Source organism: Gossypium raimondii, chromosome 10 (genome assembly GCF_025698545.1).
Source record: "Gossypium raimondii isolate GPD5lz chromosome 10, ASM2569854v1, whole genome shotgun sequence".
NCBI classification, from domain to species: Eukaryota; Viridiplantae; Streptophyta; class Magnoliopsida; order Malvales; family Malvaceae; genus Gossypium; species Gossypium raimondii.
Genome location: NC_068574.1, coordinates 52,876,466 through 52,891,318, shown reverse-complemented (window position 1 = coordinate 52,891,318; position 14,853 = coordinate 52,876,466). Strand labels below are relative to the sequence as shown.

Here is a 14,853-nt window from a genome sequence, read left to right as displayed (position 1 = left end):
TTAGCATGAATAGCTATCTTATTCATCTTGGACTGTGAACATTCCTAGCAATCTTTTAGTGCAAATAAAATTCTAATGCATCTCACAAAAGGATTCCCCATGATTAATTTTATCATTTTATTATATGATAATAGCCAGTTGCAGATACCATAGTTCTATTAATTATCAGTTTAAAGTGCACTTATAGATTATGATGTAATGGAAAAAGACTAGTTGCTAGTTTATTAACTTCAATGTTCTCAAGTGGATTTACTGATACAAGTGCTGTGAATTCAAAAATTATGCGGATGGATTTATATTAGTCTTAAATATTAGCTGCTTTTCCTCTAAAATGTAATGAAAAATCGCCAAGTAAGCATAATAAAAGCATTAAAAGCATCATGTTCCTTGTTGAAATTGGCCAACCATGCTGCTGTTTGAAGTGCATGCAGCTTAATGACATGCTGCAGCACGTATACTTGCTGTAACAGCAAGGTTTTCTCTTTAGTTTCTTTGTTAAGCTACTTAGTTGAAAATGAACTAAGTTGGTATTGTTTTGATGTTTTTAGGTGCTGATTGACATAATCAGCTTGTGTGCAAGTTAAGTTTTACTTGTTTCAAAGTAAAACTAGTGGTAGTAGGTAGTATTTGGTGATGTATTTGACTATATATATATGTTGTTTTTCTAGTTGAATGAATGAGCTGAATGAGCTATCAGCCATAAGCTCCCTTGCTGCACGTTTGTGAGCAAGTAAAAATTTTCTTGCACCTTGCTTCATGTTCTGTTCTCTTATTTTGCTGCTGCCATTGTTCCAACATTCCTTGATTTTTTTAGTAGATAAAGCTTTTTCCTAAATGCTCTGTACTGCCAGGCACGTGAAAAGTTCGTGTCTTTGAAGAAGAACACACCGGGAGATGTTGTTGCTGTGCTAAAAGAGGTATGCTCTTCCTTAATTATTGACTTCCCACATGTTTGTTACAGGTCAGTCATACAAAAATACCAGCTGATCGATCATCTCTTTAAGATGAAAGTGACTCTTCATAACGGAGTCTTTAGATAGGATGTAATTATTGTACTTGTTTTAAAGAAGGGTGAGAGATGATATTCGTATAGTATCCTCTTTGTCTTTCACTAGTTCTCTCACTTTTCTGTCATTTTGAACCTGGTCCATTATTTGGTAAATGTTTAACTGTTTCCGTACCATCAGAAAGAAAGAGAACACATGTTTCTCTTGATCATTGAACTATAGATCTGATATCACATTAGCTTGTAATAATTGTACTTCTTTTGTATTTGAACTATATATCCTGATGTTATGCCTTTTTCTTGAAAACTTATGTGCTTGATTCGTTCTCTTTGCTCACCTTAATATGAAAAAATATGTTTCTAGTTACCTGGATGGAATGTTTACACAATCTGGTCTTTTCTGCTTAGGTATCTATTCTGTTGTCTCCAGTATCTGATAGCTTATTCAGATCTGCATTGATAAAATTTTAAATACCTCCGAGTCCACTAGGTGAAATCTTGAATATTAGGTGCAAATATTAGATGTTTTAGGTGCAAATCTTGAGCATTCTTTCCAAGATCCCGTAAGTAACTAGAGAATTCAAAATCTGCTTTTGAAAGAACCCGCTTCAATTTAGTATGTTCACTTCGGCTGTGAAACTCCCTGCTTATTTATGTTCAATTCTCGTTATATTTCATGCACGATTTCGTGACTTTTCTTTTTGGTTTAAGGAAAACAGGTAAATTCTCTAATGAATATTGAAGCAAAAAAGAAGTACGAGTTTCTAGAATCTATAAGTGCAATTATGGTATCTGCTGGTGCAAATAAAATTATGGTATCTGCAATATTGATCCAATGGAAATTGCTGGTGCTGGAGCATAGTGTTAGATTATGATGTAGTTATTGTCTCAGCTCAGTTTCACTAGAAATTAGGTGTAAATTTGGGCTTGGATCAATCGATGGGCAGCTTTAGCATGTTAGTTTCACTTCTGTAAGATCTAGTGACAAATATATCATGTATGATTTGCCTATTATGACATCGTATATATGGTATTACTGAGTGAATCATGCTTCATGTAAACCTCTCATAGAGTTTCCTTTCTTATGCTTCATGTGCTGCCAAATGTATGAGTGCCTGGATAGTTTTACAAAACATTTTATAATGCCTGAAATTGTAATACTGGACTTGTGCATCACAATTAACAACAGATCTTCAGCTTCATGTTTTTTCAATTTTACCTTATTTTTTTCAATTGTAATACTGGACTTGCGCATCACAATCCATGGAACTTTTCTATTCTGCAGATAGAGCCAATCCCAAGTGAAAATCTGCCTCCTGGTTTTGATCCTGTTGAAGGTTGCAAGCTTATCAGAAAGGAAAATGTATTATTTTCAAGATTTTCCCTCTTTTTTTTTTACTTTATGAAGCTGTGAGTGTGCACTACAATTTTAAAGCACAAGTTTGAATGAATTCCTTCTATTTTGCTTGTTTGTATTCATGTTACTTTGGTTTTGCTGGAATTCTTTGTTGTGAATGTAAGGGATATAATAAGATGTTTGATACCTCTGTTATAAGCATTAGCTTAGACGATAGAGTGATAGATGTTGCTCCCTTGAGGAGTTATATCGACCATGATGAGTATTTAAGGGATCATGGGCTCAATTATGATACTTCATCATTTAGCTTAAGTTTCGGTGTCTATGAGAACTATATGTTCTGTTTTTTTGTGGTTTACTCCATAGTAATGTTTTTATAGTTATATTTTGCAAGTGGTGATGTAAGAAGTTGATTTTTATTGGTATTTTGAAAAATTTGAATTTGGGATCGAATTTCTTAAGTTGAGGTAGTTCGAAAATTATATTCGAGCAATTACAAGACTTGTTAAACAACTTGATTAAAATTGTAAGGTGATTAACATTGAAGGAATTAATTAGAAATATTTTATTAAAAATAAAACTAATTAAATGTGTATATTCATATACAAGTATTAATTAAAAATATTATTTTAATAATATACAATATATATCGACTTTTGAACCATTATAAATTAAACCCATTCCAATCATAAGTAAATAATATAAAATAAAAATTGGATCATTAGACATAATCAAGTAAACAACTTAATTAAAAAATAATTATTCAATATATTACAGCATGTTTGGTGTGTTACGGGCTTATTACATTAGGTGTGTATTACTAAAATTAGCCGATTTCTATTCGCTTCCAAAAGCAGCGTTTAGCTATTACTTCTCTGTTCTGATTTTCTTTTTCAATTTTTGGCCTCAGCTTCATCTTCTGCTTCTGTAACTTTGTTTCCAACCATCTCACGTTTCCCTTTTTTTCCATTGATTGCAGAGGAGACCTAGATATTTAAAGGTAATTTTTATTTTTTCCTCCTCCTTCTTCCGTTCTTCATCTTCTTCTCCTTCTTCATCCAGGTAACTTTCCTCCTTCTACTTCTTCCGTTCTTCACCTTTTATTTCCAATTTTCCTTAGCTTTGTCCGTCGCATATCTTCTCTTCTGAGGGCTGCTGTTTTGTTTCGCTCAAACCTATGGCTGCTTTCACCTCTTTCTCTCTTTTTCGGTACTCTTTTATCTGTTTATATTTTGTTAATGTTAATGACAGATTGATAAAGTATTGATTCTGGGTATTTGATTTGGACAGTAATTATGCAACGACTGGAAAGATTGTTGCAATTGTGAGAGCCTCACCACGACTCTCTTATTCTCTCACCTCCATCAATTTTCTAACACCAAATCACTTCTTTTCTTTTTATTTGGTTGGGAAGTTCTCTTATTTCGGCATTCAATTGATGATTACTATTATTCTTTTCGTTGTCAGTTGGCTGATCAATGAAATGGGGGTAGAAAGAAGGTTTAATTGGGTTCTATTCGTGGTTTTTTTAGTAGTCTAGCCAGCCAGAGAAGTGAAGAAGAGCTAGAAAAATTTCAGATGTTGAATTTTATTGGCCTTTCTTGATACCTTCGAATCACTCTTTGTAGATATCTATGTCGTGCTAGTCCTACACATGATGAAGAGGCTGCGAAAAAGGCAGCTGCAATCAATTCTGATAGTGGAGCTCCAACCATGTATGTATCATCCTTAACACCCTACTTTGAATTCACATTCCAGTTCTAGCCTGGAATTTGTTATGTATTATGTTGTTGGACCTATATCCGTTTGGGATTTCATCTCCCTCTTAATACGAGTTTAGGGGAAAAAATCATAACTTTGGGAATAACTTGAGTTTTAAGCAAGCTATTTGTAATTTTGTATTGCTAAAATTTAGACAGAATTGGTTCTGCTGACAACTTCTCTATGAGATATTGAAGAACGGGGTCACATTGATTTTGTTATTTATCATTGTACTGGTTATTGATTCTTTTTTCCCTTCCCATCCAAATTTGACAAGATCATAGCTAAGGAAATTCCTTCAACCATCGTGTATGAAGATGATAAAGTCTTAGCATTCAAAGACATCAGTCCGCAGGCTCCTGTTCATGTTTTGGTGATTCCAAAGTTTAGGGATGGGTTGACACAGCTTGGGAAGGTGTGTTCTAGGCCTGTTATCTATCTAATTTGTTTTATTTCTGTTGTATAACTTGGCTGGACTGAATGTGAATTTTGCTGTACCTTCGCAATCATATATACAAAAAAAAGTTCACCTTTTTTTGCTTTTCTGCATTTTAACCACGTGTAAATGATTAGGATGAACTTAGAGAAGAACTATCTGCGTACCTGATCCATAAACCTTGATTCGGTTTTTCTTGAAGCAGTTTCTCTAGATGGAATCCTGACCTAGTTTAAATTTCTAGATACAATTTGTCAGGTTGAACAAAGGCATGGAGAGGTACTGGGTCAACTTCTTTTATTAGATGCGCCATTATTGAAATTATCATATCCATCATCCTAGGCTTCGTCCCAACCAGCCCAACCATCATTGCTATGAGAAGTAGTCACCCCTGTAGTACCTTCCTTCCTATTGACAAAACTTCTCTGCATGTATTATTCTGATGTTTTCATGGTTTATAAAATGTTTTCACGGTTTCTGAACTTATAAATACAAGTTAAGATGCATGTATCTGGTTTCATTTTAAATACCTTCTTTGGGTATTAGTTGCATCTTGTGGTGAATGAATTATGTTATTAACAGATCCCATTTACTGTAGTAAGTTCTGAGCAGGGAGAAACATGAGTGCCCTCTTTTAGAATGGCTTGCAATTTGCAAGTGATCAATAGCTGCTATAAACAATTTTGGCATAAACTAAGGACTAAATAGTTGTAGGTGGGGATAAAATAAATAAATTCTACAAAACAAAAACGTTTTTAATTTGATGACTCCATTTGTGCAGTAAGGGAGAAAGAGATTGGACAAGAAGAATTGGCAATGATCGTCATTTAATCTGCATAGAGGATCCTTCTGTGGTATCTCATGACCTTGGTCGAGTGGTGGACAAGTTCAGCATTAAAGTTCTAAGAGAAGAGTTTGAACGAGCGGCTGATGTAATGCAGTATGATCCAAATCCTTAGATAACACTCTTTGAACCTTACGTCCCTGGGTAACAAAACCTTGTCCAAGTGTGTTAGAAAATCAATGGTTAAAATTATTTGGTTGGTTTTTGTAGTCGATGTGCTTTGCGTCCCCCATAATCTTCAATTTTGACCTTTTGAGTTCGCATCCATTTTAAAGAAGTTTAAGCTTATTATATGTAATCAAGAAAAGAAATTTCCAAACATTTTATGGGTGAGTGTTAAACAAGTTGTAATTAATTGATTGATAGTGTATACAAATTCATGTATGATCCAAACATATTTATATCAAATGAATATATATATATTGATGTATTTTATGGCTAAACAAAATTAGTCCCTTGATTAGTCAAACAATTAATTCGCTTTCAGTATCCTGTATCTCCAAATAACGTGGGGAATTATATATTTTATTAAATTATATTTAATAATAATTATTTTAAATTATATTTTATAGTATTATATATTATGATTTTAGTAAATTCATATAAGAATATTTAATATTAAGAATTTTATTAAATTATATTTAATAATAATTATTTTAAAATATTATTAAATTAATTATTATTTATATTAATAATCTTATTAAAATTTAATAACAATAACAATAAATCATCTACCTAAAAAAATTCTGCTAAGGGTATTCTAGTCATTTTAGTTTTTTTCCTTATGCTATTACAACATCATTCCATTCAACCAAATACAAAAATACTATTACGCTTCTATTTCATTTCATTCAACCAAACAAAAGGATTACCTATTACGCCTGTATTCCATTACGCCTCTATTTCATTACACCTCTATTCCATTACAGCGAACCAAACGTGCCAGAATTATTAATTAATAATTAATAATTAATTAATAATTAATACGATTAGTTGTTACTAACATTTTGTTAGTAAAATTATTAATTGTTAATTGTATTAATTGTTAGTAAAATTATCAAATTATATCAAATTATTAATTGTTAATCGTATTAATTGTTGTAACAAAATCTAACATTTTGTAACTTAAAACTTAAAAATAAAACTAAAACTAGTATATTTTAAAAATAAAAAATATATATTTAATATATTTTCTGGCCGGGCTATATAGGAGTTTTAAGCAATGCTCGTCATCCCAATTGTGAAGCACTTCCTACAAAAACACACAAACAAATTAAAATAGATACAATCGTAAAGTTTTGAATCCATCTAACTCCTATATAACCATGCATATCTACCTTCATCATTATGGTATCTGCTTTGGGAACAGTTGAGAACATATCTCCTCCTACATGCTCAATGCCTGCATGATATCAAAGATCAACTTACGAGCCTACTTAATTGCCAGACAATTGTTGTAATTATACTTATTTAGAGGCTAGTCGGTAGGATTCTGATTTACTGTATCCGATATGGGCCAATGCCCTAATGTATTTCTGAGACTGTATCCGAACGGGCTAAGGCCCAAACTGATTCTGTGATGGGCACAGGCCCCAAATTGTATCTAACTAAATTATGTTGATTAACTGTATGCATGTTTTCTGTGGGGATTATACACTGAGTTTGCAAAAACTCACCCTTTCTATATTTAATCTATACAGGTAATCCCCAGACTTGACGGGTCGGTGCAATGGAGGACTCGACGGTGGCCACATGTAAATTTCAGACTATTTTCCATTAATGCCTAGAATTTATTACTTATTTGGGGTTTTTGATGTATCTTCTGGACTATAGACTGGTTGGCTTTCAATTTGGGACTTTATACTATTTTTTTATGGATTTTTTTTTTAAACTGCAACTTCACAAAACACAATTTTTTCTAAAAACTAAGGTTTTTCGTAAATAGAAACGATTTATCCTAAATTAATTGCTTACAAAAGTTTCCACTAAGAGACAAGTTTTAAAACAAATCAACTAGTTTTTTTTGAATTAAATAAAAGTTAACTTACTGTAACAGTTTTTTAAACTCAACAATCTTGTCTTCAAATCCCTTTCCATGTGACATCGCCAAATTCGACCATAATGTCTAGGCTGGGTTTGGGGTGTTACATTTTCTTTAACCTTCAGGCCATTTTGTTACTTCAAACTTTCTAGGTGTTTTTGTGTTCTTCCTACAATTGTTCTTCAAATTACTCAAGTGTCCCATCTCTCTCTCTCTCTCTCTCTCTCTCTCTCACGTCCCTACTCGTTCCTCATCCTTGCTTTTATCTTTCAAGGTTAAGGTATTTAGGGTAAGATTTCACCTTTTTGTGTACATTTTCATTTTCTATTTTGCATTTCTCTGCCAATTATGGTTGGAAATAACTATAGTGACCCGATTTCCAATGGTGTTGAAAACGATGGTTTTGAAACCCCATTCTCTGATGGTTAAGTCTATAACTATTATTTATTAATATATCCGAGTTGATTATAATGTTTTATTAAAATTTGATCTAGTGAGTTTTGCTAATTGAACAGTTAGTTAAAGTCAAGTGGTTTGACCTTAAAGTTAAGTGGTTTTGGAAAATGAGGTATTGAGCCTTCGTTCTGTAAATTGAGTCCATAAATATTATTATTAAATATATAAAAAGTTTTTTTATAGGTAATTTGAAATTTGATCCAGAAATTTTACTGTTTGGATAGTTAATTAAGGAAAAATGACGAAAATCGCAAAAATTGTAAAAGTTAATCACTATGATTTTTATTAGCTAAAATGGCTTAATTAAAAAAATTTCAAGGGTCTAAGGGATAATTAGACCACTTTATTAAGATAATGGACGGTTAGTGCCTTGTTTTAAAGTTTTTATGTGTTAAAATATTATTAATATAATTATTATTATGTGTTAAAATAAATAATAAAACAAACATATTAGTGGGAAGAAAAAGAGAAATTCAATTCATTTTCTCTTCACCTTCTTCCCATGGTCATAGCTTAAAGAAAGAAATAGGAGTTGGGTTTTCAAGCTTTAACCCTTTGATTGGTAAGTCGATTTTAGTCTATTTTTTTGTAATTTTTATGTTTTTTATATCGTTGTAGTTTAATCTAGCTAACCTGTGGGTTGATTTTTAAAACTTTTAGAGATTTGAGACGTTTCCATTGTTGAATGTTAAAGCTTTTGGTGTTAAAATGGTTGCATGGCGAGCTTAGATGTAAAATAAGACTGATTTTTAAAGTAAAAAAAGATTAATTTTGTGTATAGGGCCTAAAATGAAAATATTTTGAAATTAGTAAGAAATTTCTATAATTATTGAATTTAGAGGGCTATTCAGGGATGGAATTGAAATCTGATTGTAAAACAAAGATTGAATTTGAAAGATATAGTTATTTCGGTTTTAGGGACTAAATTGAATAAAATACAAAACTTTAGGAGAATCTGAAAATAAAATTGAATTAATATATGATTATAATAAGCTATTTTAAGATGTTTGAATTGATAAATTGAAATAAATTGTTATATAGATCGAGATTTGAGCTACTCGAAAGATAATCACGAAAAGTCAAAATTGATGATTAATCCCTAAAGCTTCAATTTGTTTGTTGATCCAATTAGGTAAGTTCATTTGGGACTTACTTTATTAATTGAAAATATATTTTTGTTATATTTTTTGTTTTGTAGTCGAATTGTTATTAAATATTGTTTTGACATCAAAAGGGTTAAATTAAAAAATATGAAGTATCTATATGTAAATTAGATATTGAACAGGTGGCAATAGATTAATGGTATGAAATAAATACTATGGAATTGAATGGAAATTAATGAAATGTTTATTTCAGCAATGAAGGACTAAACTATTTAGAATGGGAAAATAGTGTACTTTGATGCAAGTAAGGAAAAGACAAAATTATCGACAAATAGTTGGAGATTACAGTTTGTATTTTATAATCTGAACTACTTTGTAAATTGCTGCATATTGACTTGTTTGTATATGGTAAGAACATAAGGTGAAACACTTTGTGACAATGAGATGTTTTGGGAGTGATTTTAATCGATTGATGCTCATGAGGACTAGATTGAATAATGTGAAAATTGTGTATAGTTATAAAAGTATAAAATTGAATATATAAATATTGAGATGATTGATGCTACCATGTGTTTTGATAAATGAAATCATGATAAAATTGATATGAATTGAGATGTGGTGATTGATATTGAGATGGCAAATGGATGTTTAATGGAAGAAAATGTGAAATAAAATTACTATTTGCGAAATGAATTGAACAATGATAAACATGCTCAATGAATACATGAAATTGGAGATTGAGATGCCAAATTATATCTGAAGTGGTTTGTTATGTATTATATAGTAAGATATGTTAAAGAACAAATAATATGTATATTGATATAGATGACACGATAATTGCATTTCATTATTCATTTTAACTTATGCATTTAAAATGATTCATATTATATTTCAATTATTGGATTATAGAAGTACCACCGAGTTATACTCGATTATGCGATTTTGTTTTCAGATCTTGTGAGACTAGGTACTTTTGATTCAATCGTCAACTTCAGCATCCAGCGACAATCTTGCACTCAAGAATGGTGATAGTTTACTTTTAGGTCATGGCATGTACCTAAGGAGTCTTTGGTTAAACATTGCTTAACTCTGATCTTATTTGCATTTTGAGAACTTATATATATGTTTGTATATATAATTGATGGCAATGTTGTCTGGTTGATTTGTTTGGTGTTTGGATTTTATATTGATAAGGTAATATGTTTGAGATAAGTTAGTAAAAGAATTATATGTGATTAGTAGGTTAAATGGTTTTGGTATGGTTTTGTGCTTGTTTATATGCTTGATATTGAATCATGGTTCTAAGGTACTTGAAATGGTAAAAAGATGTATGTTATGCTACTTGTTTTGAGGTGCCTTGAAAGACATATTGGACTGGTTAGAATATGAATCTTTGTTTGAGTTTGAATTATCGGATTGAGGTGTCAAATGTGGCATATTGGTTAAGCACTTAGGTGGTGATATAAATGATGTTATTGTCATGAAATTGATGTCTTTGAATTGGTTGAAGTATGGTATAAACGGTTGCTTGTGACATAAGTGAATTTGGATTGTTAAGCTTGTGAAAAATAGAATAACGATAATGGCAACGAAGGAAAAATAAAGAACACACAGATTTTTACGTGGAAACCCTTTCGGGAAAAACCCATGGGCAGAGGATAAGATAATTCACTATGTCAAAATCGAATAATTACAAAAGGAGTAGACTACATCTATTTATAGGTTTGTAAAATCATATCCTAATCAAAGTCAAATAGAAGTAATGTAGTAAGGTTAAAACACATTATTCTAATCAACATCAAACAGAGGAAGTAGACTTCTATTCGGCCCTCGGCCTACGCCCTCGTAAATCCCCCTATTTTGCCATATGTATTTTATTTTATCATGAATTTGGGTCACATCTCGAACAAAGCTTGCATTGAAATGTATTTCCAAGTACACATAGCCTAACACACGACAATGTGTCATACACGGGTATATAGCACAATCATGTGATCTGTAAAATTTTAGGTGATTTTTGTGCACATGATCACAGTCTGTTGCATGGCTCGGTGACATGGCCATGTGACATATTTTTTAATATTTGCACTTTTGACCCACACGGCCTTGATTAGTGTACATGGCTATTCACACGGTCATGTAACCCATTCCACACAGCCACAATCTCTTCACACAGTCAGGGGCCACGGGCGTGTGACCCCTGTTTGTAAAATTTTCCTATCTTTCTATTTTTGTTTCAATTTAATCATTGATTAATATCAGGTTGGTTTTAATCTTTCGTAAGTTCGATATAAACCCGAAACAAATGAATTGTGTGTCGTATATGATTATATATGAATAAATTGATATGGAGTTGATATTTGGACTATGAAATGTAATCAAATATTCTGTATTTACATGTAGCACCTTATAACTCGGGTTTAGTAATCGGACCAAGTATGGAGTGTTACAACAACCATAGAAAGGAGGTTGAATCTTCTATAGAAATAGAGATGAAACAGATGGGGCCTCCCAAGAAACAAAGAGAACAGATTATTTGTAGCACTTTTGAGTGCGCCACCCAAGAAAAGGAGGCTAGACAATTACTACATTTTTGTGGACTACTACAAAAGCTTTAAGGTATGTCCACGGGGCCCTATCCCCTTAGTGGGATTTATAGACCTAAGTATGGCGAGGAAAGCATAGGTTTTACCCATTAAATTCCAAACCTAATAACAATAATAATATTGTACTAATTAAATTCATCATTTATAGAATTCCATGACAAGAACCACATTGAAAACAAGGCACTTGAGTTGAAAGCTTGAAAACCCAAAGATCCATGGCCATGGACTTTAACTGCTTTTCAGTCCTTTGCTTTCCACCAAATTGCGTAGCCATATAGAGATCCAATTGAGAAATAAACTTGGTTGCATTACTTGCCTCTGCTTCCTCAACCATAATGAAACTTATTACTATCACTTTCCTTTCTCTTCTAATGCTTCAGAGCAGCTTTTTAGGAGTTTTAAGCAATGCTCATCATCCCAATTGTGAAGAACTTCCTACAAAAGCACAAACAAATTAAAATAGATACAATCGTAAAGTTTTGAATCCATCTAACTCCTATATAACCATGCATATCTACCTTCATCATTATGGTATCTGCTTTGGGAACAGTTGAGAACATATCTCCTCCTACATGCTCAATGCCTGCATGATATCAAAGACCAACTTACGAGCCAACTTAAATCAACTCACATGAGTTTAAAGTAGGGTTATATAATTACCAGGGAAAGATGGGGCTTGTTGTACAACATGAGGCAAGTCATAGTTAATGCCTTTAATGGAAGGATATTTGGAGATGATGATGTTGAGAGTAACCCCCGTATCCGCCCCCAACGTCTACCAAAGTGGTAATACCTTGGAATCCATGGTATTTCTCGAGTATTTTCTTCACTATTATCTTCGAAAGATTTGTCATTGCGGTGTTAAATTTTTCTTTTAAAAAACTCATGGCAAAATACCTTATGAAATAACAAAATTTCTTAGCAAAATGGTAAGATATTTTATTATAATAAAATTTTATTTAGTAAAGATAATAACAAAATACCTTACAAAAAAAATATCTTTTAGAACAAAACCTAATGTATTTTGTTATAATCAATTTTTTTTTTATAAAATAACAAAACTTCTTAGAATCTTATACCCAAATTTTGTTTAGTAAAGATAAAAGATAAAATACATTACAAAAATAAAAAATTTCTTAGAACAAAGCGTAAGATATTTTCTTAAAACCAAATTTCATACAAAATAATAAAGTTTCTTAGGATTAGTGTAACAAAATTTTAGAACCAAATTTTGTTTTGTAAAACCAATACAAAAATACCTTACGAATTAACAAAATTTCTTAGATGAAAGCGTAAGAATATGTTATAATCAAATTTATTTTGTAAAACCAATAACATAATACTTTATAAATTAACAAAATTTCTTAGAAAAAGAAGTAAGATATTTTATAATTGTTGACACATTTGAAGCCCATGTTCATTCTATGGTTGTTTCAGTGGTTGAAATAGTGACTACAACTCCAAGCGTTGTTTCATTGTCATACTTACCTATTTGAAGAGTTAGCAAATTTTAAAACAAAAGCATTGGGCTATTTACTTTGAAGATATTTGGACGAGGAAAGCCCAAAACAAGAAGATAAATTGAGTTGAAATTGCAGACTTGAAGATTGGTTTCTTGCATATTAAGATTGGTTACTTACGAAACAAGTAATGTCACTTTCTATAGTTGAAGACTTTGATTTGCACCAAGATTCTCATGGAAGTGTTATCTTATGCTGACTTTTAATGTAACCTTGAGAAACCAATCATTTCACTCCCAAATGCTCTCCTCAGTATCAAAACATGAATTTAAAGGATTAGGAGCATAAAATTTACTATTTACATCGAATAATCACTCAAAAATGCATTAAGAACGGGATTAAAACATATTACTTTTAGCACTTATCAGAAGGAAACATATGCCATTAGACAATATAACAATGCATACTATATATCCTCGGGGATAAAAACCATTTTTCTGGTTTGGTAGAGAACACACCAATTTTTTGTGGTACAAAATTAATTTAAGGCTCCAAAGTAGCTCATATATTGTTACCTTATGGTCAATGTGGAAATGAAATATGTTAATATTTCATAATACAAAATTAATTTAAGACTCCTTTATGAAATAACTTTTAGATATCTTTTTAGTTTGCCGTTTATGAAATATTTAATATGCATCTAGTGCTTGTTGTTACAAATTTTATATGAGCCACTAAATAATGAATATTTATATTAAAATCCTTAAATGATTTAAAATCCTAGGAGCATATAGAAATTCACTGAAATTGCTCAATACATTTGTATAAATATTTATTAATTTAATTTGAACACATGTGTTATTGTAGAAGGGTCATGATCAAAGTTTGTTATGATTATTATTGGAACTCCTGTAGAGATTAAAATATATTTCCCAAAAATTCTTTCTCACTAATGACTTTCAAAAGAATGGTGATATAAACATTTATCAAACTCGTTCAAATAATCATTTGAAAAGCTAGTATTCACGATTGAAATATGTAAAGTATAAGATAACATGTGATATGCCCTGAGGGGGAGTAAATACACGATGTAGTACATGTGATGTGCCCTGAGGAGGAGTAAATACACGATGTAGTACTATTTTTCCTTCAATCAAAATTTTGTCCCATTGGATTTTTCTAGTAAGGTTTTAAATGAGGTAGCATTTAAGGTGTATTATATATATGTGCACTATTTTTCCTTCACTAAGAATTTTTTTCCCACAGTTTTTTTTATTATTTTTATCTTAGTAAGGCTTTAATGAGGCAAATTTTTTATCGGTGGACATCTAATGGGCAGTGTTATGAATATTTTATTATTATAAAGTGGATGTCTATTAAAATAAGAAATTTGATATGCTTTAGAACTCTAATGTCAATTAGTAGAATTTTATTTCATTCATACTTCTTATGTCTATAAATAGAATTTTTTAGAAGCCAATGAAATAATTACTTTTCTTTTGTTCTCTTGGTTCTCTTGTTCTTTACTCTCTTTATTCTTTATTTTATAACAGTTTTCACTATTTTCAATTCAATTTTAAAGTGATTTTATAACATATTTTTAACTTATTTTACCTTATAATAATAAATGAAACTATCACAACATAGAAATTCGTCAAATCAATGCAAATAAAAAAAAACTATATTAGCAAGTGTTGGGCGTAATAGTAACACACATTACACTCTTAAGGAGAGAACACAAGATCAAACTTGGAGATGATTTTGTTGAGAAGGCAGCCACAAA

At 31.1% G+C, this 14,853-nt stretch overlaps 1 non-coding gene and 1 pseudogene across 7 annotated transcripts; one reads left to right on the top strand and one right to left on the bottom strand.

The window, feature by feature from the left end:
• The first annotated feature begins 671 nt into the window (after positions 1–671).
• On the top strand, positions 672–5,834 carry LOC105777411 (uncharacterized). Of its 7 annotated transcripts, none has more exons than XR_008190194.1 (6): positions 672–917; positions 2,292–2,369; positions 3,343–3,363; positions 3,484–4,078; positions 4,402–4,539; positions 5,342–5,834. It is a non-coding gene; the product is annotated as an uncharacterized LOC105777411 (transcript). The 7 variants fall into 7 exon arrangements; XR_008190193.1 differs by having other exon boundaries at positions 707–730; positions 852–917; positions 3,343–4,078; XR_008190190.1 differs by having other exon boundaries at positions 3,343–4,078.
• A 6,127-nt stretch (positions 5,835–11,961) lies between these two features.
• Positions 11,962–12,464, bottom strand: LOC105778085 (caffeic acid 3-O-methyltransferase-like; annotated as a pseudogene).
• Positions 12,465–14,853: the final 2,389 nt, after the last annotated feature.